General features: G+C 35.2%; 1 protein-coding gene across 2 annotated transcripts in view; it reads left to right on the top strand.

Annotated features, from left to right (window-relative positions):
- IMMP2L (inner mitochondrial membrane peptidase subunit 2) overlaps window positions 1–26740 on the top strand; it is an 848864-nt gene that overhangs the window by 660095 nt on the left and 162029 nt on the right. The gene's annotated exons all lie outside the window — the stretch shown is intronic.

Genomic DNA, 26740 nt, shown 5'->3' with positions numbered 1-26740 from the left:
AATGTTAGTTAAAAATGCAAGTATAATGGAAATCATATTGGTAAGTAACATTTTGTCAGCGTTTAATTTATAGCAGAAATGCAGACGTTCCTTATGTCATGTTTATATTTCCTAAAATGTGTGACTAAACTGATATTCTATAAATCTTTTTCATTTTGAATGCATACAGAAATTCTATATTTATGAACTTCTCCAATAAATCATTATGTAAAGTGAAGAATCTTTTAGCTACTAGAAACTGCACCTGATTTCTAGTTACCTATATCTGTTTAAAAACTTGAATCTTCACCCATTAGATTTTCCTAAAGCTAGACATGTCTATACTTATTATGTATGTATAAGTTAATATCGAACACCTTCAGATATTTTTGCAAAAGAAAATTTATCGACATAGTTTTATCTAAAAATAAATTTTGGTGGTCTCTATAAGACAATTTCTGTCACATATTATGAAAGACCACTATTATTTTCACTAGAGGAGCAGTTACTTTGACTCACCTTTGGCTAAAAGTACAGTAAAAGAGATGAGATTGGGGGCCAGCCCCGTGGCTGAGTGATTCAAGTTCTGCGTGCTCCGCTTCAGTGGCCCAGGTTCATGGCTTCAGATCTGGGGCGCAGACCTGCTCCACTCATCAGCCATGCTGTGGAGGCATCCCACATACAAAATAGAGGAAGACTGGCACAGATATTAGCTCAGGGTTAGTCTTCCGCAAGCAAAAAAAAATAAATACAAAAAAAATAAATAAAAGAGATGAGATTGGATAGTATTATGGATAAGTGGAAGAAAACCTTAGGAGACAACAACTACTTTTTTCTAGTTGCAATGATGATAATAAAAACTTTTAAGGTCTTTCTTGCTTATGAATGGTAATTATTACAAAAATACAATTTAATCTTTATAGGGTATACCAAAGATGGGACAAACAGATTGGAAATGTGGTGGGTCACTCATAGTATAGTAGAAGTGACAGTTATGCACAAATTTAGTAGTAAATTGAAAGTGAAAATGAATCAGCTAAAAGCAGTTTTATTTCTCTCTCATCAATAAGATTAAATCTATTAAATGTATCATGTTGCTGGCCAAGTCTATATTAAAATGTTAGTTAACTTTCGTTTGGGTTTTAATTCGTTATGGCAGTGACTTTGAAATGAAGTGTTAAAAAGTGTTGTTTTGTTATCAGTTGTGGGATGTGTGGTAAATAAGGAGTTACTAATAATGAAATACTAAAGTTTGAGATTGGTTTGCTTTTTCTTCATTAATAAATAAAGCCAATGCAATATTGTCTATATAATTAATATCATTCTCAGTCAGTAGTGTTCCATATGCTTTCTTATTTGAGAGAGGAAGGGCAGATTTGATAGCCAGAGGACTGGCAATCACACAAACCCCTCAGTGCATCATGTCCACTGTGCAGCTCTTCCTGGGCTCCCTGTCCTGCTGTGTACTTGATAGTAGCATTGTGAATCATTGGACTGTGAGTATACCTACGAAAATGCATCAGGTATGCAAATATCCTCTGTCACTTATGTCTTAAAAAAAGGTGAGAACCATGTGGGAAGAACAATCTCCTTGTGTTTATTACGATAAGAAACTACAGTGTGAAAAACATTAACAAATATATTATGTGTACCACTTTAATGCCATTTGGTTGACATCATGTTTTTAAATGAATTCTACTACTAATTTGAGTCAGAGGCACAAAACTACTTTGAAATTTAGTGATTTTTTTTCTTCCTTTTTAAATGGATATAAATATATATATACAGAGTGGCTTTTGGTTCATGGGTTGGACTAAGCTATCAATTTCCATTCACTCAACTTGTATTATTTTTTTGTCAATATTAGATGAAGAACCTTTTCTAGCATGAAGGAAAACATTTGTCACATCATTTATTAACCTATTTGTATTTGATGAGTTATAGTACACATATTTTAACCTTTACAGTGAACTCTCATGTTGTGTTCCGATAGCATTTATGACTAGGAAAAATTATTAATATTGATGCTCCCAAACTAGTTTTAAAAGGACAAAGGGAAAAAAATGAAGTAAAGCCCCACAATCCTTATTTAAAGCTAAGCTGTGATGTTTGGGTATAGAGATTTCTTATTGCATTTTTGATTAATGAATGGTTATCTTAATACTTTAATTATTTTAAAATTTTTATAATTCTAAAAAATTAAAGCCAAAGACTTATAATTCTAAAAAACTAAAATAATCTTGAATTTTAAAATGCATATAGACTTGAAAATTATTATATTTTTCCAATAATTCTCAGTTGAATTTTTTGCCTTCTCCGTCAGCACGCTTGGGGATAGTATGTGGAAGGTCAGTAAGCGCCGGGCTTTCTGGATGGTTGATCCATTTCTCCCTTTGGAAGTAGGGAATGCACTTTTCCTGGATATAAACAACCTATCTAAAGGCAGACAGGATTGTTTCTAGGATGCTTATCTTGACTGTGTGGAAATTGAATGAAGGCTTTACCCTTCATTCCCCTCCCAAATAACTTCAGAAGTGTACCCAAATACGTTTAACATACGTTTAACTCTTTCAATAGTAATTATACTTTATCGTAAAATCTGCCCAGTTTATTTTAACTTGTTGCCTACTAGTAATCCTAATGGAGCAGACTTTTTCCATACTCAGGTAGATTTTTAGTTATAATCGAAAGAAGAATAAGAAAAGAATGTCTCATTCTGGTTTCTTTCTGGTTTATTATTTCCTATTTATTTATTAATATTTGAGTTTGCTTTTCTGATTTGGTTTATTGCCACTATCTGTAGGCTCCAGAGGGAATTAAATAGTTTTATGAGTGAAAGACAAATAATGGATTATGAATTTAAAGACAGCAATATTAAGTTATAGTAATAGAATACATTACAACATAATGAGATGTAACATCTGTACTTTTAACTTGTAGAGAATGACATTATGGAAACTAGTAGAAACTAGTAGACTCTCTTACGACCATAGATGATATGTTATAATAAAACAGAAAATCAGATAATCTTGGTTATGGACCTTATCAATCACTTAACTTGTATAGGTCTACATTTCCTCATGTATAAAAGGAAGAATTTCCTTTTCTCTGAATCCATCTTAAATAAATAATTGATAAAATGAACAAATATATATGTATCAGAATATATACATATAATTTATTTAATTGTACTCCTATTTTAGGTTGCTGAGGATGTTTATTAAAATTTTGATTATGTGTGATATATACGTAATCAAAAGATATATCATCAAAATTTTAGTGAACATCCTCAGCAACCTAAAATAGGAGTACAATTATATAAAGTATGGTTCATCCAGAGGATGAAATATTATGCAGTCATTAAAAATTATATTTGCAAAGAATTTTAATGACACGATGTTCATGATATTGTTTTAAGTGAATACATAAAAATAAAGAATGGAATATACAGTATTATATTAATTGTCTCCAGTTGTTATGATTATGGTTGATTCTTTTTTATACCTTTGTAGTTCTTATTTTTAAGAGGTTAGCAACAAGTTTTTATTACCTTTAGAATCAGAAAAAAACTAATTATTTAAAAAAATAGGATAAAGGTGATTAAAAGTAAATGACTTCTAAGTTTCATTCTCACTCTAAGTTCTATAAAACTGTTTTGTGATGCTATGGCTGGAGGGAAGAATATCACAGATGTGATTGGGTAGGAAATGTTTCAGTTATGAATATGTCTTTATGGAATATCTCTGTACTAAACCTCTTGAATATATCATCATCACACAATGATAGAAAACGTCCTATCTTCTCATAATATGGATTCATTAATTTATGACTTTGGCTTAGATTTCTTTTGTGAGAAATGTCTTCTGTAAAACTTCCTTTTAAAGGAAGTGTTTTTCACTTCATGTTATCTAGAAATGTTTTTCAGTGCATATTACTACTTGATTTTACTGGGTTATATGTTAAAGATATCTGATGATTCTGATATGTTGGTTTATGATTGCTTAGAATATTTGGTAACCTCTTCTCTTAGTAATTCTTTTGCTCTGTGAAAGAAATTAGTGTCTTTCCCTTTATCATCCCTACTTCCATGTAGATGACATTAATACTTTTTCTATTATAGCTATGCTGTTGTTCTTTGCCAGCACTCAAAAGTAACTGATTATAGTAGATACGGATGAATTTTTTGCTTGCTTTAAAATGAATGTGCATAAAAGCAAATTTTGTATTTGTATGTGTATATGCATAGTTGTGAATTTTCAAATAATAATTTTTAACTATTTTAGATTCACAGACTCTTCTTCACTTACAAATGCATGCAGTGGTTCTTTCTTCCATTTATTCTAAATATTCACTTCAGTACTCTTATTTGAAATGTTCTCATAGGTGTGTATTCCTTTTGGTGAAAACACAAATGTGACTCTTTCCATGGCCTATGTTTAGTATGTACGTTTTCTATCTTTGAAGTTTTTTTTTTATCATTTTTATCTAGTTTTAAGTCACGAGCCACTGAGATACTTTTACTTTTTGCTGTATAGTAATTTGTTGTAAGGAATGTTACAATAGAAATTCCAATTTAGTATTTAAAATAAATAATTTATTTTAACTTCATTGACCAAAGGACATTAGGAAAAAATCTTTGGTTTAAACATTTCAAGGCAAATATAACCTTTCTAAGATGTATAACAGTATTTTGATTTTTAGGTTTGTGATCATAGTATCACCTTATGAACAATTTGTGTGTAGGAACCCTGAAGCAGAACTGAACAATTTGGATGTGGAAATTATGCAGGATATACTGCCTCTATCTGAGAATGGAAAATGACAGTTATACTAAATATAAATTCTTTTTAGTTCCAAGTCATTTGGAAGAGAACCAATCTAATCCCTTATTCCATGAATACCTAATTAAATAAAATATTAGCCCCCTGGAATGTTTTCTTAAAGGAAATATGCCTAGTAGGAGATGATAGTTTTAGAATAAATGAGTATTAGAAATATTATTTATTAATTAAATGAGCTAATTGTCTGAAAGTGATGATCTATAAGAAAGCATTGAAATGAAGATTAAAATTCCATAGAATTATTTTTGAATTTAATGAAGTTCAAAAAATTTGTTACTTTTTTAAAAAGCAGTGAAAAAGTAAAGGAGAAAAGTAAAGTTCATGTTTTTATCATGCAAGCCTATAATTTTTGCTCTGTGAAAGAAATTAAAGACACATTTTCGAGCATCTATAATTGTCCAGATTGATTTTGGCCTGGATTCTTATGAGTAGAATGAATCAGGAGAGACAAGGATTGTATTAACTAGACGGAAGTTGCTAGATTAGATAATACATGTAGGAAATGAACATTTTAAGAGGTTTATGATCTAGTCATACTTGCTTTGAGTTTTTTACCTACATTATGCATTTTTGGTAAAAATAAAATATAATATGTGATTAACTAGGGCAGCAAAATAAGATTCTTGGAGATGCAAGAAGGCTGAAAGGAAGAGAAATGGAAGGGAAGTTTTGATATTTTTGAGACCACATGACAAAGGGAAGAATTGGGATGGAGTTTTGGGAGATGTTTAAAAGATTTAGAGATTATAAGGGCAGAGATTCAACTCGTGGATAAAAAGGAGTGCACTGAACCTGTGAGTCTTCCCCATCCATTTATCACTATCATCAAGGGATGCCCTGATGCCTAGGAAGAACAAGTAAGAAGATCACTAGATAGGAAAATGACTGAGGTATAACCCCTACCTGCAAGGAAGGTTGCTTAGAAGGGAGGCAGGGCCAACAGTATAGGAAGTACTCTAAGTGGGGGTGTGACAGAACCTTTTAGAGGAATAGACATTTGCGTACTGAAAACCCATAAGAAAAAACTGTGAAATCTCCAAGGGGGATTTGGTAGAACAGAGTGTTCTGAAATTGGTGAAAATAATAACTATTTAGTAAAATCTCGTATTGCATAAAACACTCTAGATGCTGCATGTTTTGTGAATGAAGTGGTTTATGCCTGGAGTGGATAATAGGTTTCAACTGCATTGAAAACACTCTACTTATATAATACAGAATAATCTTGTGGACGTATGAGGATGAATTGATGTTTCATTTTATTTATTGTTGAAGTGTAGCATTTTCCTTGTGCAAGTTCTCTCGAGCAGCTAGAGTAACTTTTATTTAAAATCAGGCTTTTTCAAATAAAAAGGTCATTAGACTGTGTTGACAGGATCCAAATAAAGTGTTCTATTCACACTTTCTTTGAAACATTGCTTAGATTTTAATTGCTTATATTTTCTTGTAGTACATGCTTTTGTTCATTAAAAAATTTTCTTAGGAACTAAAATAATCTCTATTTATAGAAAAATATTTGTAACAACAGTCCTATGGTTCTTAAAATCATAAAACCTTACTTTGGTGTTATCTTTCAGTTGTCTCTCTCTTAAACAGTGCTGGAACCTACCAACCTCACATATTTTATTTAGGTATAATTTTCATTTGACTAGTGTAGACAAAAGCATGCATTTCATAAAAGGCCAAAGCCAATTAAAAGAAATGCCATTATAATTAAAACATCAGTATATCCAAGGATAGCTAAGTCTCAGAAAAGATTCCATTCTCTGGAGCAATATTCAAAACAGAGAAATGTCTGTACAGCAAAAAGAAACAAAAAGTCCTTTAGGATTAGCATCGCTTTTAGTTGGATTTGTCACTGTACAGTTAGGACATTTAAAAATTATATGATTTTAAAAAGAAACCATGGAAACATAATGCCAAGTAGAGATAGGGGTATAATATCATCCCCTGCTCCCCAAGAACAGAGACAATCTAACCTTCCATTTCTACCAAATCAGATTTTGTTTTCTGTCTTAATTATTCTGCTAGTGTAGAAATCATTTTCCACATGATTTCATTTTCAGATAGGAGAAATGTCAGCAGAATTGTCATTAGACTTCATTGCTATGGCAGATACCGTACCTTTGGGCCGTTTAGTTACAGAATTAGCATGTTCATTTTGTTAGAAATGTATATTTACTGACAGCAGGTCAGGAGCCACGATTTAGTGAAATATATGCAGTGTTATTAATTTAGCAATTTTAGAAGCTCTTAGAATTCTTCTTAAAAGTGGGATTGGAACCCTTATCTTATTATTTGTAAGACATAATTGATATTTATATAACTTGTGTACATAGAAAAATGAAATGGAAGATATGAGGGGTCCAAAAGAGGAGAAAAATCTGCTATTGACCAGCTTAGACAATACAAGGAGAAATAGTCTGCTATTGAATATACTATGATTCAGAGTTTGAGACTGAATTGCCTCATTTAAATATTTACTTATAAAATGTTTTCTGGGTAATTGTTTGCTCTCTACTTCTCTTAATATGCAAACACAAGCTTTGTAAATGACTTTGTCTTTTGACTGAGCTTCTGGGAGATAACTTTGGAAAATTTTAAATTTCCTAAAGCTGGTTGAGTAATTTTAAAAATTACTTTGCTTTGTTTCAGCATCTTATTGGTTATATTTACTGAAATGACTTGCAAGAGAATTAGAAGATTCATTTTATTATCAGTGGCTTGGGTGATTCTTTTCTGTGTAATGGAGTCATATATGGAGCCTGTAAAGAATCACAGTAACCGCAGTTTTAGACATTATCCATAGGAAAACTCATGTGGGTTTATGTATGTTAAAATGTGTCTAACTTGGTGAATCAAGCAAGTGAAAATGTAATTCTTTACTACAGTGGTCAAAATCAGAGTCATGAGGTGTGTTCTACTGATGGGGCATCACAGGCCCATGGCTTTTTCACTAAATCACAGGAATTCTTGTAATATGACTCCTGGATAATTCTGCTCCAACTATCCTCTCCTTGTCACTAAGAATTTTTCCAAAAAGAACTCTGAGCACATCATGCCACTTCTTAACACAATATCATCAGCCTACAGCACCTATCATACTTAATGAAGAAATATTAGAAGACTTCCCTTTTAAATCAGCAAAAGACAAGAAAGTCCACTCTTACCACTTCTGTTCAACATTGTGTTAAAAGTCTTTGCCAGTGCAGGTTAAGGCAAGAAAGAAAAATGAAAGATGTAGAGATTGGAAAGGAAGATTCAAGGCTGTTTTTTTTTTTTTTTTTTTTTTTTTTGTCTCAAGTATGTTATTTTCTTCTTAGAAAACCCAAAAAGAATCTTCAGAATTATTAAGACAGTCCTGCAAGTTTACTAGTATAAGAGCTATCACATGTGATGATCAAGCGTGTCTAGCTATCATCATATCATCAACAAATAGAAAACACACTTTTACAGAATTTGCCATTTAAAATAGTAATAAAAATTCAAGATAGTGGTTACTTCTAGAAGGGAAGGGAGTAAATGAGATTGGGGAGAGGTGAACAAGGACACCAATTTACTGGTACTCTCTTATATCTTAAGCAGTGTGGTGAGTACATAGGTGCTCATTATATTATGCTTTATGCCTTTTATGTCAGAAATATAGAATATTTTTAATAACTATATAAACAAAAATATTAAAAGTTGGCATCAGAGTCTACATATTGCTCACAGCACATCTACCCCAATATTTGTGGGGCCTAGGGCATGGAGGTCTGCATACCACATATCTAAATATTTAATAGCTATAAATCAAGTTAACAAACTGTTAAATGAAATATGTTCCTTTCTCTTAACTTGATAAATATACCTTAAACATATCCAAGATGACTGAATTTAATTATTATTACAAGTCTGAATATTCTGCTGGAAGGCCTGTGATGTTTGGAAGAGTCATATAATAAAAACACATACAATTCATAAATTTTTCTGGCTTCCATTTCAGCAAAATGACTATGTTGTTACGATAAAGATTTTCAAATAATTTGCATTCTATTTGCAATCACTATATAAAAGATTAAAATAATATTTAATTGCATTTAGAGTGTAGAAAATTTGAATATATGTTTATCAAAATGTAACAGAAAGGTAAATGTAAAAAATTAAAAAGTAAATTTGTTCCAGTTCTAAATTTTTTTACAAAATATCAAAAATACCTTTTCAAATCAAAAGGCAAAATAAAATGACTACTAATGAACATAAAAGTATACCAAAATTATTTAACTACAACTGAATTTTTAAGTATTTAAAGAATTTATTAAATCTTACTACATATTTTTTTTTTTTTTTTTTTTGTGAGGAGGACCAGCCCTGAGCTAACATCCAATGCCAATCCTCCTCTTTTTTGCTGAGGAAGGCTGGCCCTGGGCTAACATCCATGCCCATCTTCCTCTACTTTATGTGGGACGCCGCCACAGCATGGCTTAACAAGCGGTGCGTCGGTGCGCACCCGGGATCCGAACGGCGAACCCCGGGCTGCCGCAGCGGAACGTGCGCACCTAACCACTTGCACCACCGGGCCGGCCCCCTTACTACATATTTTTATAAAAATAAATCTATTTACAGGTTGAAGTTTCAATTTCTATGTAGTTATCCATGTAAAGAGTCAGTATTATGCTTCATGCATATTATATCCTGACCTACATAGACGCAAATTTAAGATACATTAAAAAGCCATTTAAATTTTTGGACAGGAGGGTAATAAGTAAGAAGAGGCATGTCAGCAAGACTGATTTGGGAAAATTATGAATGAAAGATTAGATTGCAAATAAGCTATAGGTAGAGAATACAATTACTTGATGATAGTGTTGGTTCAAGTGGGAGATGATTAGACCCTAGACGAAGGTGGCGGTAATAAAAATATGAAGTGGATTGATTTGAGAGTCCTTAGGAACCAAGAATTGATTGGATGTGTGTTAGATTCTGCTGCCTGGAGTTAACTCACCACATCTGTTAGAGAAGTTCACCAGCTGAAATATTGAACTGCCTTCATTCTCACCTATGAGCACGGATCAAACCTTAAAATTAAGCATGAGGAGCTTACATCATAATGATGTTTTTGTGATCATTTTTATGTGAAAGACCAAAAGATGGAAGTGATAAAGGGATGTCTCCAAGCTTCTTTAGTTTACAAAGTACTTGGAGAGATATTTGAGCAGGCACTCTTGGCTCCCTGATGAGAACTGTGTTGCCTCATAATGATTAGACTTGTGGTCCTAACCTTGGGAGGGAAACTGGTCTTGCTCAAGACTCATTAAAACTTAAAGGCAAATATTATTCCATCAAATTCTATTCTTACACTTAGCCTCTGTGTCAGCTGATGCACCACCTACCCATTTCACAGGGCTTCTCTGCTCTTTTTCTAAAGTTCTCACATATTTGAAAAGGTAAAGGTGATACCTAGAATGTAAAGGCTAATAAGAAGGAAATATATTATGTAAAAATAAATATTTTGATTGTTAAACTGACTGATAGAAAAGCTGTTCTAAAAAAGCTTCTTTTCCGTTATTATTATTTGAAATTATTTAAAATGTGTATGTATATGATATATTTCAAAATTAAAATATTTTTTAAAAGAAAAAAATTATTAATTTTCTGAAGGAATGATGTAGAATGTTCACACTAGTTTCAACTTACATTAACTAAACTTCCCTTTAAATAAAAGTACAGTATTAAAATAAATATATTTTGGTATTGTGATAAGTAGAAGGAAAGGGGAAATTATAAGCCTTCTTCAAGTTGTGGAATTTGGGGCTTAGTTTTTTGATCACCAAACTTGATTTTCATAAAGATAATAATTATTAACTAGAATCTACTTTAGACTTAACAACCACATTAGGCTAAAGCTTTACATAGACCTCCAGTGATTTTATTTATAGTTGAAGAGCTTTAACCAACTGTGTTCAAAGCTACTTAAATCTCCCTTGTTGTGAAATGTATTTGCGTATTCCCTACAGGGACTTTAAATTCTGTCTGCCTAGTATTTACTGGGAAGCTGCAGACAAATGAAAGATTCCTGTCAAATGAGCCATGATTATATTTAGGTTGTTCATATAAATTATGTTTCACTTCAAAAAAACTAATAAGATTATAAATTATGTCATTTCTACAAGTCATTATGGAATTATGTAGACTCTGGTCCAGGAAAAATTCTAATATAAAAATATTTGGTCCACAGGCTTTTAAAACAAACTTAATTGTGTGCTGCTTCTGACATTTAAAAAAAAAAAAAAAAGGTATTTGCTCAGTCTTTCAAACAAAGAAAATTTATGCACTGAATAGGGAATGGTAATGCCATTAAATGAATGAATTCTTTAAATCTAAAGGCTGTTGTTCCCAGATTTAATGCATTACCCTGAAATGACTGAAAACTAATAGTACAAAATGGGCAAGGCCATTTAAAAGGTCATTCATCAAAGTGCATGGTATTTAAATAACCTTTTTTGCCCAGATGGACATTGCTGGTTAAACTGCTATATCTTTTCAAATAGTATTATACTGTTGAGTCACAAAAGTATACCTTATAAGAATTTTAAATAAATTTTCAAGAGTAAGTTCTTGTTTTATTTTATTATAGTCACATAATACTTCTCTATATTTTAATTAAAAAAAAAAACCTGCTATGCTTTAGCTGAAGTATTTTTGCCTTTAGACAGAACTACTCTCTACAGACTTTATATATTCCATGTAACAATATTATGTGAATGTGAAATTTTATTATATGCTTCCCCACCCTATTGTTACCCCTAACTGTCTCACTCCTCATTCTTTTGGAGTTCATTATCTACAATACATTTTTTTTGTCTCATCAAAGGAAATTTAGTACTTGGTTTTAAGAAAGATTATGAATAAGATATTCCTTTATGAAAAGGGTTTAAATAGGATATGCCTGTGTATGAGGACATTACCCTAAATTGATATAACATTATCCTTTATGTTCAGGAAGATTATCCTCTTTATACAGTTATTTTCTATATTCTTTGTTTTTAATTCCTGAAAGGCTTCAACATGGCCATGGGGATGATTACCATGATCCTTTGATCAGTGTATCTGTTCAAATGTGCTTTTCCATAACTTCAGTCCAGTTTAAAAATAAACCAACCAAAAACATCATGAATCATGCAAACGAGAATCATTTCCAGATACATGAAAAATATACTCTATATATTTTTCCTGCTCAATGGAAAGTAAACTGGGCCTAGACTAAATTATAATGTCTTCAAAGCTCATCATACACTCTCTGTTCTCAGCCCCTGATTTCTTTTACCCCTCCTTCTACCTTAGGCATCCAGATCTCTCCTGCTTTCAAAATTCTCTTCCTCTACCCCTCCCCCAAAGAGGAGATCTAATAACCTTTCACAGACAAAGAGAAAGTGAGAGAGAGAGAGATGAATACCATCTCTTGCAAATGTTACTTTCAACTTTTTATAAATGTAGCGTGAATCTTTCTCCTCCACTCAACATCGCCATAAAAAGAAAAAATAATAAAACAGTAGAAATAAGCTAGCAGACAGAGGAATTATTGTGCAGTGGTGGCCCCCCCAAACTATCACAAGGTCCCTCACTTGTCCCTGAGGCAACGGTGAGAGTGCTTTGAGAGTGTTTTGAACCATGAAGAGCTAAAAGACTGGCCCCCAACCTCACCCCAACCGGATTCCTGTCTCCTCTACCCCAAGGCCTTTTGAAGCTGTGGGGAAGCCCAATCTATGGCAATGGCAGTGAACACCTTCCCCGTGTTACATATCACAGTTTGAGCCAGAGGAGAGGGCATAATCTGACCTCTGGCTCTCAATCCAGAGGGTCAGTTTGGGTCATGTGCCAATCCTGAATCAATTAACCGTGAGCAGTGGAGCAAAATGTAGATGAGAAAGGATTATGAATGGCCTAGCTTAAGTCAAGTGCCCATCTTGGAACAATCAGTCATTGTCAAGGGGTGGGGCACTATGGTTGCCATAGTTTGGATCAGGTATCTACTTCTAGACCAACTAATATGGCCAAGGGGCAGGGTTATATAAAAATTGTGATAGCTCCATGGTACCTTTATTTTGCTGATGTCAACATAGAGAAAGGGGTTGTTGTTCCCAGCTTCTACAGGTGCTGGGCAGACAAAAGAATAGATCACACTATCACATAATAAAAGGTAGAGAGCATAAATGCCATAACAGAGACAGAGATAAAACACTGTGAAGTTCATAGAAGTGTTACTTCTAGCAGGAAAGAATTGGAAAGGCTTCTATGCGTTCGTCTTCAAAGAAAAAACATGATTTGGGCTTGTGGCAAGTGGAAAAGTAACTTTCTAGAAGTAGAGAGCAAATTAGCAGAAGCATGGAGGTGGAAGTGTTTAGGATGTGTCTTGGGTATTTAAGCAATTTTATATGGGTAGAAATTCAACTATGGGAGGGGCAAAGTCTGAAGCATGACTAAGGACCACGAACATCACACAAAGAAGTCTGGACATTCTTCTTCAGGCCCTGAAGCACCCAGAAGGCGTTTGAGTGTGGTAGAGAAATGATTAGAACAGCAAGTTAGGAACAATAGTCTGGCAGAGTTGTGTAAAATGAGAGGAGGAAGAAACAAATGGTGAGAAAACCTAAACCTAGAAAAGTCCTGCAGTATCATCCACAGTAAAGACATTAGGATGGAGGTGCTCTCAGACTGTAGTGTGTCTAGGAAACACTTGGGGAGCTTATTAAAAGCATAGATGCCTGTGCCTTCCCCTCCAAGATTTTGGTGTATAACTGTGAAGTGGGCCTTTGGGATTTGCATTTTTTTGAAAGCACCAATGACTAGGTGAATGTGCCAAAAGGACCACACTTTGAGAAATATTGGTCTTGGGAAGTAATTTGGAGAGTCAGTTAAAGAATTATTTGAGTGTGAAAGGGCCCTTGTTCACCCTTGCAACTAGCTGAGCTTTCGGAGCTCTGAACGTCAGCCCTAGTCTTGCTGTAATATATCTGAAGTCAGAGCAGAAGGTGGAAAACGTGAAGGCTCACTTCTCTCCAAAGTTTCCGTGGGCTCTGTTTCATGTGGTGCCATCTCTTTGTGGATAAGTCAACTAGAAATTTTACAACATGACTCACCCGAAGAATGAGTTCTGTGGTTTCAGTGGGGGAGCGGTGCCAGAAAAGATTAATGTATTCTGTTTTAAGACTAAGTGTGATTATTTTATGTGGCTTCAAGATTCTGTTCTCTACTTGCAACCTATGTAAATTCAAATTCAGTGCAATTTAAATGACAAAGGGTGATTTGGGCTGTTTAACAAATGAGAGACTGGTATTAATCATCAGGTTTTTGGCAGTTTTGCTCTGGCGAGAGGGAGGAGTGGTAAATGCTCCTAGGAGCCATGTGTAGGAGCAGTGTACTTGTAGACTTTGCTTGGCTATTCTTTGTTAAATAATTAATTATAAGTCTTTCTAAAAATCTCCTTATGTCTCCTGAATTAGGAGCAATAACATGGTTATCCTGTGCTGATAAATTCTAAGATCCATATTTAGATTGATTTAATGTTCGCACCAGATAGTATGTTATGTTTGTTAAAAAAAATTCTATTGTAAGTGGTTCTTGTGTGACATGTATATCTCACTGCAGTTCATCTTAGATTTAAAGCTACTAAGGTTCTGAAGATGTGGGAAGATTTTCTTCACATTCTCTTCTTTTTCCTTTTCATCACTCTACTTTTCTTCCATAACTTTCTTTTGCAGCTCAGCTAGTTGCCTAGGCTTTGAAGAGATGATTCATTCATTTGGCTCAGAGTTTGTGAGAGTTACTTTCGTGTTGCCAAAACCAGTGATCTTTTCACATATTCATCTTACTCAGCCTTTCAGCAGTATTTGATATGGTTGACCACTTCCTCTTTAAAACATTTTGAAAATTTTCTTCTCTTAGCTTCCTTGAACCCGTGCAACTAGCCATTTTTTCTAGGCCTCTTTTACATTTTCATCCTTCTCTGCCAGAACTCTAAATTTGGCATGCTCCTGAACTCTATCCTGGACTTTCATCCCTATTTAAAACTTCCCTAATAAAATCGGTCCCATGTCTTTACGTGATGTTTGTATGCATTGGTGCTCAAATTTATATCTCCAGATCTTATCACACTTGGATGTTCAATAAACATCTCAAGTTTAACATGTCTAAAATGAAACTCTCCATTCTCTTCCTTTCCACTCCCATCTTCTTTCCTCAGATTTCCCCTATTTCAGTAGATGGCATGGCCATCCACCCAGTTACTCAAGCCAAAAAGTTAGGAGGCATCCTTGATGGCTCGCTTTTCATCACTCCATCTGCAGCCCACCATCAAGGCTTATTAGCTCTCTCACCATCATATAGGCCAAACTCATCTGCTTTCTTCCATCTCCACTGCTGCCTCCCTAATTCAAGTCATCATCAGATCTCACCACAATAGCTTCCTCACTGGCCTACATGCTTTCCTTCGTGAATTTCTAAACTTCAATATCTAAGTAGCAGCTGGGGTCATCTTACCCTCAAACCAAGTACCTCTCCTACATGAAACACTTCAGTGGCTTTCTGTTGCTATTAGAATTAAAAACGTCCTCCACAAACTTTTCTCTGACCCACCTGACCACGGCCTTCATGGCCTCACCCCATGCGGCCCCTGCATATCTCTCTTCTCTATGCTTGCACCACCACTCTGGTCTTCTTTCAGTTTCTGAGCAAGCTAAATGTCTTTTGTACTAGCTGGCTCCTCTTCCTTGAATTCTCCTCCATTAGGTTTTTGCATAGCTGGCTTCTTATTTTCTCCACTTCAGAGAAGATTCTTCTGTGCATCCAGTCTAAAATGAAACACACACACACTTACACACACACACCCATCTGCCATCACTACCATTACTGTGTTACTTTCTTCATACTCTTATGATTATCTTATATTATTTCATTTCTTTATTTACTTTCTTTTGTTTGTTTTATCTCCTTCAATAGAATTTAAGCTTCATGAGATCAGACCTTGTCTTTTGGGTTCGTGCTGTAGAACAGTGCCTGGCTCTTAATAGGCACTTAACACATCCTTGTTAAATGGATAAGTGAATTTCTATTCATTGAATGAGCTTAGCTCTAGTGGTGCCTCTTGATTCAGAAATAAAAAGTCAGTGGAAAGTATATAAGAAGGACATCTTAGGAAAAGAGACTAATGTCTGCTTATAGTGGCCAGTGGAAATTGGAAGGAGGCTCGTGGCATGATGCACTTTCCAGAAAACATTTGATGAGACTAGAGAGTGAGATGGATTCCAGCTTAAAAATAGGTGGTGATTATCCAGCAATCCCACTTCTGGGTATATTCTAAAGGAAATGAAAACGGGATATCAAAGAGATATCTGCACTCCCATGTTCATTGCAGCATTATTCACAATAGGCAAGATATGGAAACAACCTAAGTGTCCAAAAATGGATAAATAGATAAAGATGTGATACACACACACACACACACACACACACACACACACACGCACAATGGAATATTATTCAGCCATGATAAAGAAGGTAATCCTGCCATTTGTGAACAACATGGAAGGAACTTGAGAGCATTAAGCTAAGTGAAATAAGCCAGACAGAGAAAGACAAATACCGCATGGTATCACTTATATGTGGTATCTAAAAAAAAAAGTAGAAGTCATAGAAACAGAGAGTAGAAAGAGGTTGCCAGGGCTGGGGGTTGGAGGAAATAGGGAGAGGTGGGTAAAGGGTACAGACTTTCAGCTATAAGATGAATGAGATCTGTGGATCTAAAGTATAACATGGTGACTATGGTTATATATACATATAGTTGAATATGTATGTGTATATATATAAATAATATGAGAGGTGATGGATGTGTTAATTAACTATATGGGAGGAATTCTTTCATAATGTGATTGTATGTCAAATCATCATCATATACACTTTACATATCTTACAATTTTATTTGTCAATTATACCTCAATAAAGCTGAAATTTTTTTAAAAAATAGAAAAGATAATGGAGAAAGAAAATAAAATAAAGCTCAACTAAATAGGTCTTTGCTCTAAAAAACTCATGCTCTAAACTAACAATAAAATAGCTGATCAAAGCAAAAAAATAAAAACAGATGATGAGTCAATCAAAGCAAATAGGACAAGGAGAAACAGTCAAGGAAAGGGTTTCTTTAAGGTGAGCATAAGGCTTTTGTAATGGATTAGTGGACCAGGCTGGCTGAAACCTAGAAGAGGGGCAGAGTAGAAATGGGGGTGGTAGGAATCTTTGGGGACACCAAAAAAATACCTTCTTTATCTAGAGAACCAGTAGTAGGACTATAAGATATTGATAGTATCAAGATGTCATTGGAATGTTAAGAAAACAAAGTCCAATTTAGTACAGGGTGACCTGAAATCTAGGGGTAAATAAAATCTCCCTGGGAAGATAGAAAGAAGGATGGAGTCAAAGCTGCTGATTCCATTCTGAAACTCTCTAAACAGAATATTTATTATTCACGGCTGAAATCTTATTTAGCAATGTTTTTCAAAGGGTAGTGTGCATCAGAATCACCTGGGGTACTTGTTAAAAATAGAGATTTCCCAGCCCTTGAGATCCTGATTTAGTAGGACTTATGTGGGTTTTGGGAAGCTACATTTTAGCAAGTATTCCCCAGATCAAACTAATGCTGTTCTAATGCAATGTCAGGCCATGCCTTGATAAACACTGGCTCCTAGGAGCCCATACTTTCATTTATTCTCGCATAGCATTTAAACAGAGTTCAATAGTATTGTGAATGCTTGAAGTTTGGTTTTTGTTTTTTAATTGTTGGTTATGTAGATATAGTGAAACTCCAGACACATCCCATTCTAAAAATTAGACATTCTTGGGGCTAGCCTGGTGGCACAGTGGTTAGGTTTGGCACGCTCCGTTGTGGTGGTAGGGGGTTCAAGGGTTTGGATCCCAGGCGCAGACCTACACCGCTCATCGAGCCATGCTGTGGCAGCATCCTGCGTGCCAAATTGAGGAAGATGGGGATAGATGTTAGCCCAGGGCCACTCTTCTTCAAGCAAAAAGAGGAAGATTGGCAACAGGTGTTAGCTCAGGGCCAATCTTCCTCACCAAAAAAAAAAGAAAAAAAAATTATACATTCTCATTTTTATTACACTTACGCATACTCTGTCTTTTCTTTTTTGGGTTGAGTTTTGAAAAATGTAATTAGTTTCAGATAATTTACAAATTATTTGAATTTGCACAATTGGACTTTAAATTAGGAAATTAAATGGGAGCAATGAGAGTATGTTAATTAAATATGTATTTTCTCTTATTAGAACTTTTAATAGCCCCACATACAATTGCTTCTACCCACATGATTTTCCTGAACTCTGGGAGCAGAAATTCCACTATTTGTTGTTTATTTAAGCAGTTCATGTATGAGCAAGTAAAAACTGAAGAAACTATTTAAATGGTAAGAATGATTGCATTCCCTAGAAAGACATATGCTTGTCTTAGAAAAACGTAGAGCTTCTTTTTCCAAGAGAATATTAAAATAATTGGAGTCTTCTTTACTCTCTTTGTTCGTTTTTTTTTTCTGGAAATTTTGTTCCTTTTTCAGAAGTTTCTCTTTGCATTCAGTTCAGGAGCTGTTAAAACTTGGCTATTTTCCAGAACAAGAACTTGATTAGATTGTAGAAAGAATAATGGAGATAGGCTAGTTGATTCAAGGAAAATTGTATGTGTAAAAAGCACCAAATACAATGCTTAGTTGGGTATTCTATGCATTACAATTATTCATTTAAAGACAGTGGCTGGCTGACTGCTTGTATCAACAGAGCAGAGCCAGCCTACCCTACTCGAGTTCATATATTCTGCTAGAGATTTTCCGAAGATAGAGAATGTCTTAGTAGTCATCCTTGGATCTGTCCTCTTTGCATAGCCCAGCACCTGACATTCAAAGGTTTAATGAATGTCTAGATTAGACTAGTAGAGCAGTTTGGAATGCAGTATGCAATAATTGTACTATGGTTTGGACCCCCTAACCTCTGGGCCCAGATTTGATGATCAAAATTATTATGATATAACCTACTGAGCTACTGTTATACCTGGGGTGATTTATTTTAGTTCTTGTGGCTAAACTAGCTCAGAGGGTTATCTTGATCCAACATAGCTGCTATTGCTGTAATTACTGAATCTACAAATTTCATGCCTCTTTTGTTTCAAACAGAAAAATGGGCTGGGGGAATGAGAAAAACAAAGAAATCATTAGCCAAAATAATATATACCAGGTGTTCTTTTTCTCAGCTTGATTTAGTCTTGCTCATCCAATACCTCATGCTTGTCTCTATCTATCACTGAATTTTAAAGTTGGTTACACATTTTTTTTTTAACTGACAAGAAGCTTACATTCAAAATAAAGAGAACTTCAGATAGAAACTTCTTGGTTTGCGTTTGTGTCTCTTTGAAGGTCAGCTGCCTTTAGTTAATTGCTCTGTTTTGTTGCTCTGTATGTTGATTATTTTCATCTGGAGCCCTAAAGACCCATGGGGAGCTCGTAGGGTGACAGCGACTTGACTGAGCTGTGCATGTGAGGGGCTGAGAAATGTCAGCATCAGAAACCTCAATATGAGAATAATGAGTTCAGGCATTTCAGAAACCAACCAGCTTCAGAGAATGGCACTTGAGTGTAGTCATGCTTATTTTTGAAATGTAAGAGTTGGAGGCTCACCTACTGAAATAAAGGGCTTTCAAACAAAAGCCTGCAGGAATCTGGATAGGTGGTTGCTTTCACATGCAAGGGAATGGCATTGCCATCCAACTTGATCCAAAGTGAAATCTACAGATGAGAGCAAAGAAAAGATACTCGGGGATAGTTAAACTCACAGAAACTTCTTATTTAAAAAAAATACATGAGAAGGTTTTTTTGGTAATAATTGTGTTTTTATTTCTCACCTTTCATCCCCCTACATACACATACATTATTTTATTGCTCATATATTTTATTGTAGAAATGTTTTAAGGAATGTTCTCTCACTGCTATGGACTGAATTGTGTCTTCCCAAAATTCATATGTTGAGGCCCTAGCCCCCAATGTGATTATATTTGGAAATGAGGCCTTTAGTAGGGACTTAGGTTTAGATGAGGTCGTGAGAGTGGGGCCCTCATTAGTGCCCTTACAAGAAGAGGAAGAGACACCAGAGCTCGCTCTCTGCCGTGTGAGGGCACAGCAAGAAGGCAGCCATCTGCAAGCCAGGAAGAGAACTCTCATCAGACCTAACCATGATGGCAACTCTGATCTCTGACTTCTAGCCTCCAGAGCTGTAAGAAAATAAACTTCTGTTGTTGAAACCCCCCAGTCTATGGTATTTTGTTATGGCATCCTGAGCAGACTAATACTTTCACATAGTATTAACTAGTTACCATACGAATGGATTACTGGGTGAGGAAGGTGTGAATAAAAAGATCTCCTCTAAATACAATTTTCTTTAACCAATAGTGTACATAAAAGTATAAATATTTTTGTATGTAAAAATTTACCATTGTGTTTACAGTTGGTAATTGTAGCTTGAGGTTCTTTGCATTCAGTTTGGGTTCTTTGAACATCTTGTAAAATACTGCCATGGCTGGTGTACCACAGAGCAGGCAGCTGCCTTTAGACGGTTTGATTTAGGGAACACTGGAATCTCCCAAGAACCCATCAAGAGATGTGGAATACCTGAGATTTGAGTTTTATTCCTGTAGGTTTAAGGGTTTGTGTCTCTGGGAAACCCTTGGTAAAATGTAAATATCCCTCAAAGAATAATAAATTGAAATTTTACTGTTATTTTTCTCAGCATAGAGTAATCTTTAAAATTAGCAAATTGTTATTTTAGAAAAGAGAGTTAAGACTCGAAGGAAGAGGAAATTAGAATAGAGAGGTTTCATAGTGGGGAGGATGGGTCATGACATGCCCACAAAGATGGAATGTTAGAGGGAAAAGCTCCCCACAGGAGAGCTCAGGTGGCAAGGGAAAGCCCATTGGCATCGAGTACCTGGAATATGCCAAGAGGAGGAGATACTCTGTCTTCTCTGCTCTCTGTGGCTCAGACAATCGTCCTTCTCTCTGCCTCTACCCTATAATCTGAATATTCTCAAACCACTATTTTGTGCTGTTTTAATCCTTGCTCCCATCTCTGTAACAAATTAACAGATATTTATGTGACCCTTACATTGTGTTTATCTCCATTTCCCTTTCTCTCACTTATACTGTTACCAGCACCGGTCAGATCAGTGCAGTGGGGTCCCAGGTTCTTGGTCCACAGATACAAAAGAATTTGAGAGCAGACACACAGCAGAAGTAACAGAGGAGGATTTATTAGCAAAGTGAAAGTACACCCTTAAGGGGAGGGGGGGCAAGCTCGAGGGGGAGCAACTGGACCAAAGTTGTGGTGGTCAGTGGTTTTGGAATGTTGGGTCCGGGGGCAGGTGAGGGTCTTGGGACGTGCCAATCAGGGCATTGTCTCCACCCTCAGACTTAACATAAGTATCGCCATGTTTGTCTGCTTGGTGACACTAGGAAACCAGCCTCACTAAAAAATGCGGAGCAGCTGCTTGTGGTGGGAACCGGCCCTTCTCTCACAATACTAGCTGCAATTATTTAGGTTATAAAACCCTGGGACATCAAGGACAGACACAGACTGGCCATCTGTGTCGGCCCGAAATAAGTACGGGGAGTTACAGTGCACGTACACACGTGATAACAGCGAGAAGGAAAAATACCAAATATTCCCATAGAGATGGTCTCTAAGTAAAAACACGCATAAAAGCAACTCACAATTCTGCTTGGGGGAGAGTCTCGCCTGTCGGGGGGATGCCTTGCCCAGGACCGCTGTCGATCAGAACTCCCGCCTAGCCATGACAATTCAAGGGTCTCGCCGGTGTAAGGGCGTGGATGTTGTGAGTACCCGATCTGATATTTTCTCTTTTTGGTCAATCTGAATTTCTCTTTTCGATTGATCTGATGTTATTTCCCTTTGGTGGGTCTGATGTTTCCCTTTTCGATCGATCTGATGTTTTTCCTGTTATTTGACCTATTCGGATCTGTTTCTATCTCGGTCTATCTGATGTTTCCTTTTTCAATCGACCTGATGTTTTTCCCTCTTGTTATTTGACCTATTCGGATCTGTTTGCTGCCTTCGCCCTTACCCTTCCCTATATAATAAAGTATACATTCAGTCCACTCGTCTGGGTTGGAAAGTTTCTTATGTCTCCGATCGAATCCACCGAACCTCTCAAAACACCCTCACGTCGGGAGGGGGAGATTTTTTCCTTACATAGGCATCTCCGGAACTGTCATGGCAGTGATTCCCGTAAGGGGAGTCAAAACCGCAATGCCGATGAGGGTATAATGAGGCTTGGGGCTACTCTCGGTCAGGGTTGGGGCCAGTGCTGCATGTCTGAAGAATCGCTGTCTGGTAATTAGGACGCTGCCCCTGGTGGAGTGACCTTGCTCCCAGCTCATATCTAGTTTCCTGCCTATCTCAATACTTCCTGCTGAAATTAATGGTTTTCATCTTTTCTTCTCTTTACCCCAATGAGAAATTACTGAAAGTACAGTAACAGCAATGACCCTGAAAATTGAACCAAAACCAACAAATATAACAGATACTCATGGATAAAGATTTATGATCAGGCTTTGCTATTGGGAAAAAAAACAATTTTTGAAATATGTCAATTATCTCCTTAAAGTATTATCCAAAGGTCACAGAAATCTCTTTGCTAGACAGAATCCCTTAATTGATTTTTCTCAGAGATACTTTTGCCTTCTCTCTATGCCTTGACTTTCGTAGCTTCCGATACTTAGATGCACCTTGACATGCCTAGATGATTGTTAAGTAGTTCTGCTTTGTATTAATTTTTAATCTATAGCTAAGCGCACTGATACCCACATACTCCTTGAAAAAAATTAATTTGAGGAATAAATGCAGGATTCTTGCCTTATTTCCTCCATTAAAAATGGAGCTGAAATCAGGTTATATACTACAAATGGAAAGCTGCCTTAACTGTTAACCTGCTTAATTAATGAAAAGAGAAAAATACAGAAAAATCTATATCTAAGATGACTCTTTTCTTTGGGTTCATCATTGCTGCCTAGCTGATTGTTTTTTGAAGGAGAGTATCTTTTGTGATTAACTCACTTGTCAGATTTGCATTGATATGCAAAGTCTCATTTTATATCTCAAGAAGCTCCAGCATCTGTTACTAACATGCTTCCAGCAGGAAGTTCAGGAGAATAGCATTTGTAAGGTAAAAACACATCAGCCATAGCTCGAGCTTCGAACAATTGTTTATAATTAAGAAATAGAGCCCAAAGTAAATGCTGATTGAATGTAGCTGCTAAGAGTGAAATGAAGGATAACGCTGGAGAGTTGAGACAGGATGTGAAGGACAGGAAGTATATTTACATTTCTTTTTGAAAAAATATCAGGAAATTCTCAGTCTAAATTTTTAGTTTAAGAGGATGGTTAAAATTTAGTGTTTGTCTGAATTTGTCTTTTCACTCATTCAGTTAATTCTTATTGGACCTTGAAGGAAGCACTGAAGGAAGAAACGTGTGTGTGTGTGTGTGTGTGTGTGTGTGTACGCAGATGTATGCGCTTTTTGACACTTAAAGTTTCATATAAGTAGTACAGGAAATAGCTAAAATTTATTTTCAAGTATATAAATTTCAAATACTGAAGTAAAAGCACTTATGTTAAATATGGATGAGAATAGTTAAATAATTGAATATTCCAGATAATTTTAGATAAATAGTATGATAATAAATATTTAGATATTTTAACGATTAGATGATTTACAAAATATCTTTTGAATGGGACATAACCACTTTAAAAAGGATGGATGTGGTCAATAGATTAAGGCACATGGGATTGTTAAATTGAATAGAAAATAGCTAAGGGTAAAAAGACTTGGTAGAATGGAGTTGATTACTGTAGTTCTTAGAATCTCCAAATTATGACTTCTGATTTGAAGTTAGGCATGTGAGTAAGTAGATAATTTTTAATTGGTTCGTTGGCCTCAAAGTAAAGCATGTTTATTTCATGCTGAGTTAAGAGTCTAATATGTGGCAATGCACAGGTAATGAGTTCAAAGAGATTATTAGATGAAAAGATGGCTCAAAGGATGATTACATCTAAAACAATCCAGAGGAAAAGTCATAAGTAACCCTTTATGTACCCTCTGTTTCTTGGTGGTAATTTTGAGAAAAACAACAGAAAAATTCAAAAGGAAACATGAAAGATGCTAAGCATAATTTTTAAAGAATTCTTCTAGGAGCTCTGGTTGTGATTGTTAAATGATGGTTTGGTTAAAACTTTGCATTATGTGTATATTTATTCTGTTAATTGTAGCAAACTTTATTTTTCTTTGCTCCTCTTAAAAATATGTTTTTCATGTCTGTGTGTCCCTGTGCATGTTTAAACACATGCATACTAACTGTACTATGTTTCTTTCAATTTATTTACCATCTTATTGAGCCCATTTCTACTGTTAAGTTTTAAAAAAATAATCATTCAACTTTGGTATATTTTTTACTATCGTTAAGTGTAATACAGAACAATTAGAAACATTTTTTGAAACATGGAGAAGATCTTTTAAATTTTTTATTTTGCTCTAACATAACTAGTCATGTTATGTTATATCATGTCCTAATATAACTAGTCCTAACATAACTATCATTTACTGAGTATGTGTTATGTGTGAAAGAATGTATTATTGCTTCCATTATTCACTCTCCTTTCTTGTAAGAGGCTTATGCATCTTTGCCTTTTTCCCAGTGGGATGAGAATACTTTAGTTCTTCCTATGAGAAGAGTGTACTTCCCCACCCCACTGATATCAGACTTCTCAGTGTGACTTGCTTTGGCCAACAGAGTATAAGTGAAAGTGGTGTATGCTTTGTCCAAGCAAACATTTTAAAGTAGTACTAGAAATTCAAACATATATAACTTCTGTCTGCAAGGTAGTTATTATTATTTGTTTTATATGTAAGAAAACTAAACTCCAAAGAAGTTAAATAGTTTGCCCAAGATGATACTATTATTAATCTGAGGATCTGGGATTCAAACTCAGGTGTTTTGGACTCCAAAGCATGTGTCCCTCAAGCCTTCCCACCAGCTGTTATTTGAAATTGGGTAAATATGTATACATCCAAGTCTTTATGATGAAAACATGAGCAAAGAATGAGCCAAGGAAAAGTTCCTGTTGTAGTTGATATCTATCCAGTTGTCAGTTAAATACTCTTTGGATATGAGTGTTTAACCACTTATGAATCCACCCAGCTGGGTGGTCATCCATTCCTCACATTTCCATTTTGTCTTTAGGATACTGTGTGGGGATTTTAGCCAAGCCACTCAACCTAGCCATCAAGTAACTCTATCACAAAAGAGCATATAGTTTAGATTGGCGTGTCTTTTCATGTCTTTTCCTAATTAAACACAAGTTGGCTCCTTTAAATCATTGCTTTCCTCTCTAAGTAGTTGCCTATACACCCACAGTTTCTGGAACCTACCTTTTCACATCTGTTGTGTACTTTGTTCAGTTGAATTTGAGTTTTGGAAAGTTGCTTATAGTTTCGAATCCACTTGGGACAGTACTGTTGCTGATTTAGGATACATACAAAAGAAACTTGGAATAGGTATTTAGCATAGCCCTATAGCAGTCTGAGGATCTGTTTTGAGAACAAAATGAACCTCCAAGTGAGTGCATGTGTGTATTCTTTTGAGAGTTTGTATATGGAATAATGAAGGGCCTGCTTCATACAAGTTACTGTAGCCTAGGATGCTTTTAGGGAAATTTTACCAAAATTGAGTATATATATCAAACGCTAAGCTAGGAGGTGGACGAGACAGAGGTGGCATCTGCCTTCACAGAGCTTACAGCCAACAGAGGGCAAGATCTCACTGATAAATATAAAATGGTAACTATAATAAATGCTATGAAATAAAATCCATCATGCCAAGAACACTTGTAAAAGAAGGAACTGAACCAGTCTTTGTGGGGAATGTAGTCAGATTCTGTTTTTAAAAATTATTATCCACAGGTAAAGAGGATTGGACACAGCAAATATGCCATAGATAAATGACCTTTTTTCCCACAGAAATCTATATTCCAGAAAATCATCAATTTGAGCAAACATCCTCACAATTGCTATGCAACGAATAGCATGGAAATTTTTTCTAGCACCTTTAAGTTGTCAAAATAATTTGAACCTGTAAACCAGAAGTTAGAGAGTCGTATTCTCTTGAATGGTGTTGAGTCAACAGATATGTGTTGAGTGCTGAGAACTATTCCAGCCCTCAAGGAGCTAACATTCTACTTGGAAGATAGGGAAGATGACATAGACAAAAAATAAGCATAGACAAAATGTGAATACACACCAAAGTGAGTGGATAAACAATAGTTTCTCCTGTCTCTTTTAAGGAGAAGCATAATGACTATTTTCTTTCCCTTTACAGTTTCAAAAGGCTGAGATCAAATCTAATTTTCTTATTTTCTATGTTCTATATTTTTTCCAGCCTGAATGTTGTCTCATACATATGTCCTTCATACATATTTCTTGCTTAATGCAAAAGAGCAGTGATGCAGAACCAACTATGACATTAGTCAATTTAGGAAGAATATGTTCAAGATTGTCACATTCTCATGACAAAAAAGTAGGTATTTGTCATTATTTTGCATTGTTATTCAGTGCGTTTATAAAATGGAATGTTACTCTTTGCTGAAAGAGAGACTTATTTATCTAAAATAAATTAATGTGTTCAGAAAACAGAGATCTTTATAGACAGTGGAATAATGTGTTAGGTTTAGTTATTTTGATAATCCAAAATAAAGTTTTTCTTTTATTGAATCTATTGAATTTCTGTTTAAAAGTCTACTTCTCTAAAGAAATTCCTTTTCCCCACTGGG

Source organism: Ceratotherium simum, chromosome 1 (genome assembly GCF_057802395.1).
Source record: "Ceratotherium simum simum isolate JZ-2026a chromosome 1, ASM5780239v1, whole genome shotgun sequence".
Lineage (NCBI taxonomy): Eukaryota > Metazoa > Chordata > Mammalia > Perissodactyla > Rhinocerotidae > Ceratotherium > Ceratotherium simum.
Note: the sequence above shows the minus strand (reverse complement) of the source record. Positions and strands in the feature narration are given on the sequence as shown.